We start from the raw sequence: 6000 nt of genomic DNA on the forward strand, positions 1-6000 counted from the left end.
AGGCAGCTCCCCCCAACAATATTAGGCAGCTCCCCCCCACATTAGGTCAGCAGTTCCCCCACAATAGTAGGCAGCTTTCCCCCACCCCACAGACATACAGTGTATGGCTGGAGGCTGTATGTCTGTATACTGCCCCCCACAGTGATCCGGTCACCGCTCCTCCGGCCCGGGGTCACATCTACTGCTATGGCCTATGGACCATAGCAGTAGGTGCCGGGACCGGAGGAGCGGTGACCGGAACACTCAAGAAGATGACGCGGTCACTTACCAGGCCTCGGCCAGCGCGCGTCCTCCTGCGACGATCCTGCGGTCCTCCTGCGTCTCTACGGTTATACGCACGGGTCGTCCCATGCTGTGCGTACAACCATAGAGGCGGAGAAGCGAAGATTTTTCAGGACACAGGGATGTCCGGGATAGGAATACTTCTTTTTGTGTGCCCGGTCCAGGCATGCTGGGAGTTGTAGTTTCACAACAGCTGGAGGCCCCCTGGTTTTTAGTATACAGTATTAGGTTTTATATGCTCTGGCCGGCCCCCGCCTGCAGCCACACACGGGAGCCGGCCCGGGCACATAAAAAGAAGTATTCCTATCGCGGAGAGCGCGCCCCCCCAGATGTTGCGCCCGGTGCGGCCGCCCCCCCCCTGCACCCCCCACCCTACGCCTCTGGCACTGGCAGTGTTTGTAACTTGTGCTGTGGGCGGGCAGGGGAGGTGGGTCATTATCGGCAAATTTTTTGTTGTTTCGGCATTTCCCCAAAATAGCTATTTTCGACCGATATATCGGTGCATCCCTAATATATATATATTTATAAGGACTGAGGCATCTCATCTATATCTATAATAAACAGGCTGATTTCACAAGTCACCTACTAACCCGCACTGCACAACCCACATAACCTCCTAAGGTATGTGGTGGCCCTGAAGGCAAGTGACCTCTGACCTCTGGCTCCCAACATTCTGCCTCATCATAATTACACAAACGATAAGATTGATTCCAGATGGAAAATCAGGAGAGAACATGAGCTCAGACAATATAACACACTGCTGGGGATACACAACATGTGAGATACATTACACAATAGTTACACATCTATCTATATATCTATCTCATATCTATCTATCTATCTATCTATCTCATATCTATCTCATATCTATCTATCTCATATCTATCTATCTATCTCATATCTATCTATCTATCTCATATCTATCTATCTATCTATCTCATATCTATCTATCTCATATCTATCTATCTATCTATCTATCTATCTCATATCTATCTATCTATCTATCTCATATCTATCTCATATCTATCTATCTCATATCTATCTATCTATCTCATATCTATCTATCTCATATCTATCTCATATCTATCTATCTCATATCTATCTATCTATCTATCTATCTCATATCTATCTATCTATCTCATATCTATCTATATCATAGCTATCTATCTATCTATCTCATATCTATCTATCTAATATCTATCTATCTCATATCTATCTATCTCATATCTATCTATCTATCTATCTATCTTATATCTATCTATCTATCTCATATCGATCTATCTCATATCTATCTATCTATCTATCTATCTATCTATCTTATATCTATCTCATATCTATCTATATCATATCTACGATATTTTTTCTTCCATTGGCTGTGCTGTTCTTCTTCTACTACTATATCATATCTATCTATATCATATCTATCTATCTCATATCTATCTATCTCATATCTATCTATCTCATATCTATCTATCTCATATCTATCTATCTATCTCATATCTATCTATCTATCTATCTCATATCTATCTATCTATCTATCTATCTATCTCATATCTATCTATCTATCTATCTCATATCTATCTCATATCTATCTATCTCATATCTATCTATCTATCTCATATCTATCTATCTCATATCTATCTCATATCTATCTATCTCATATCTATCTATCTATCTATCTATCTCATATCTATCTATCTATCTCATATCTATCTATATCATAGCTATCTATCTATCAATCTCATATCTATCTATCTAATATCTATCTATCTCATATCTATCTATCTCATATCTATCTATCTATCTATCTATCTATCTATCTATCTTATATCTATCTATCTATCTCATATCGATCTATCTCATATCTATCTATCTATCTATCTATCTATCTTATATCTATCTCATATCTATCTATATCATATCTACGATATTTTTTCTTCCATTGGCTGTGCTGTTCTTCTTCTACTACTATATCATATCTATCTATATCATATCTATCTCATATCTATCTATCTCATATCTATCTATCTCATATCTATCTATCTCATATCTATCTATCTCATATCTATCTATCTATCTCATATCTATCTATCTATCTCATATCTATCTATCTATCTATCTATCTATCTCATATCTATCTATCTATATCATATCTATCTATCTCATATCTATCTCATATCTATCTATCTCATATCTATCTATCTATCTCATATCTATCTATCTATCTCATATCTATCTATCTCTCTATCTATCTATCTATCTCATATCTATCTCATATCTAGCTATTTATCTCAAATCTATCTATCTCATATCTATCTATCTCATATCTATCTATCTATCTATCTATCTCATATCTATCTATCTCATATCTATCTATCTCATATCTATCTATCTATCTCATATCTATCTATCTCATATCTATCTATCTATCTCATATCTATCTATCTCATATCTATCTATCTATCTCATATCTATCTATCTCATATCTATCTATCTATTTATCTCAAATCTATCTATCGATCAATTTATCTCATATCTATCTCATATCTATCTATCTATCTATCTATCTCATATCTATCTCATATCTATCTATCTACAATCAAAAAGGGAAGCAGCACCCTGAAAATCCAGTGAAGTTGTTGCACGCAGAGCCAGACCTTGGTTAGTGGTCCATATGTAGATACAAATTAGGATGAATCCACAGCACACAAGTCCATTAAAGGTGAAAGCAAGTGAAAATGTTATTCCTTCCACAACGTGGTGAATATAACTCAGCAGCGACGTTTCAACCGGCTCTCAAGCTTGAGAAAGACCAGGAGAGACGGTTGAAACGTCGCTGCTGAGTTATATTCACCACGTTATGGAATAACTCACCTTTAATGGACTTGTGTGCTTCGGATTCATCCTAATTTGTATCTATCTCATATCTATCTATCTCATATCTATCTATCTATCTCATATCTATCTATCTCATATCTATCTATCTCATATCTATCTATCTATCTATCTCATATCTATCTATCTCATATCTATCTATCTCATATCTATCTATCTATCTCATATCTATATATCTCATATCTATCCATCTATCTATCTATCTATCTATCTCATATCTATCTATCTCATATCTATATATCTCATATCTATCCATCTATCTCATATCTATCTATCTATCTCATATCTATCTATCTCATATCTATCTATCTATCTCATATCTATCTCATATCTATCTATCTATCTATCTATCTATCTATCTATCTATCTCATTTCTATCTATCTATCTCATATCTATCTATCTATCTATCTCATATCTATCTATCTCATATCTATCTATCTATCTCATATCTATCTATCTCATATCTATCTATCTCATATCTATCTATCTATCTCATATCTATCTATCTCATATCTATCTATCTATCTATCTATCTATCTCATATATATCTATCTATCTATCTATCTCATATCTATCTATCTATCTATCTATCTATCTATCTCATACCTATCTATCTATCTCATATATATCTATCTATCTATCTATCTCATATCTATCTATCTATCTATCTCATATCTATCTATCTATCTATCTATCTCATATCTATCTATCTCATATATATCTATCTATCTATCTCATATCTATCTATCTCATATCTATCTATATATCTATCTCATATCTATCTATCTCATATCTATCTATCTATCTATCTCATATCTATCTCATATCTATATATCTATCTCATATCTATCTATCTCATATCTATCTATCTCATATCTATCTATCTATCTATCTATCTATCTATCTCATATCTATCTATCTATCTATCTATCTATCTATCTCATATCTATCTCATATCTATCCATCTATCTATCTATCTTATATCTATCTATCTCTCTATCTATCTATCTTATATCTATCTATCTCATATCTATCTATCTATCTCATATCTATCTATCTATCTCATATCTATCTATCTTATATCTATCTATCTCTCTATCTATCTATCTCATATCTATCTATCTCATATCTATCTATCTATCTATCTATCTATCTATCTTATATCTATCTATCTCTCTATCTATCTATCTATCTTATATCTATCTATCTCATATCTATCTATCTCATATCTATCTATCTATCTAGCTATCTTATATCTATCTATCTATCTCATATCTATCTATCTATCTTATATCTATCTATCTCATATCTATCTATCTATCTCATATCTATCTATCTATCTATCTATCTATCTCATATCTATCTCATATCTATCTATCTATCTATCTATCTATCTTATATCTATCTATCTATCTATCTATCGATCTTATATCTATCTATCTTATATCTATCTATCTATCTATCTATCTCATATCTCTATTTTGCCCCATTTCTCATGTCATACATGTGTCAGCTATCAGGTAGCACTCACCTGTCTGTGTGTAGTCGTGGAGGTGTCTCTTGTCCTCAGTTTATTGGGTTGCAGTCTGGCGTTCCTCTCCCTCCTCTCTTACAATGTCTCTTTCTTTTGTTCCTCATTTATCTGCTCTTTGTCCCTCTCGCTCTCCCTTGATGGTGGGATGGGGCCTCTCTCATTCATACACTCCAGCCTGTCTCAGAACTTTCTCTCTGCTCCACTTGCCCTACATCTGAGGCTGTTCCCTCCTGGTGTTCTCTTGGGCTCTTCTCTTCATAGTTGACTTCACTCTCTCTCTTCCCTTCTGTCTCTATCCCTCTGTATCTCTGTTCTCTCTCTTCCCTTCTGTCTCTATCCCTCTGTATCTCTGTTCTCTCTCTTCTCTTCTGTCTCTATCCCTCTGTATCTCTGTTCTCTCTCATCTCTTCTGTCTCTATCCCTCTGTATCTCTGTTCTCTCTCTTCCCTTCTGTCTCTATCCCTCTGTATCTCTGTTCTCTCTCTTCCCTTCTGTCTCTATCCCTCTGTATCTCTGTTCTCTCTCTTCTCTTCTGTCTCTATCCCTCTGTATCTCTGTTCTCTCTCATCTCTTCTGTCTCTATCCCTCTGTATCTCTGTTCTCTCTCTTCCCTTCTGTATCTATCCCTCTGTATCTCTGTTCTCTCTCTTCCCTTCTGTCTCTATCCCTCTGTATCTCTGTTCTCTCTCTTCCCTTCTGTATCTATCCCTCTGTATCTCTGTTCTCTCTCTTCCCTTCTGTCTCTATCCCTCTGTATCTCTGTTCTCTCTCCTTCCCTTTTTGTCTCTATCCCTCTGTATCTCTGTTCTCTCTCTTCCCTTCTGTCTCTATCCCTCTGTATCTCTGTTCTCTCTCTTCCCTTCTGTATCTATCCCTCTGTATCTCTGTTCTCACTCTTCCCTTCTGTCTCTATCCCCCTGTATCTCTGTTCTCTCTCTTCCCTTCTGTATCTATCCCTCTGTATCTCTGTTCTCTCTCTTCCCTTCTGTCTCTATCCCCCTGTATCTCTGTTCTCTCTCTTCCCTTCTGTCTCTATCCCCCTTTATCTCTGTTCTCTCTCTCCTCTCTTCTGTCTCTATCCCCCTGTATCTCTGTTCTTTCTCTTTCCTTCTGTCTCTATCCCCCTTTATCTCTGTTCTCTCTCTCCTCTCTTCTGTCTCTATCCCTCTGTATCTCTGTTCTCTCTCTTCCCTTCTGTCACTATCCCCCTTTATCTCTGTTCTCTCTCTTCCCTTCTGTCTCTACCCCTCTGTATCTCTGTTCTCTCTCTTCCCTTCTGTCTCTATCC

The 6000-nt window shown here is 36.5% G+C and overlaps 1 protein-coding gene across 1 annotated transcript in view; it reads right to left on the reverse strand.

The window, feature by feature from the left end:
- GAL3ST4 (galactose-3-O-sulfotransferase 4) overlaps nucleotides 1-5123 on the reverse strand; it is a 42537-nt gene extending 37414 nt beyond the window's left edge. The window contains exon 1 of the mRNA XM_056570199.1: nucleotides 4710-5123. The gene's annotated coding sequence lies outside the window, so the exon portion shown is untranslated. The remainder of the gene's footprint in view (nucleotides 1-4709) is intronic.
- Between the last annotated feature and the right edge of the window lie 877 nt (nucleotides 5124-6000).

The sequence above is a fragment of the Hyla sarda genome, chromosome 4 (genome assembly GCF_029499605.1).
Source record: "Hyla sarda isolate aHylSar1 chromosome 4, aHylSar1.hap1, whole genome shotgun sequence".
Taxonomy (NCBI): domain Eukaryota; kingdom Metazoa; phylum Chordata; class Amphibia; order Anura; family Hylidae; genus Hyla; species Hyla sarda.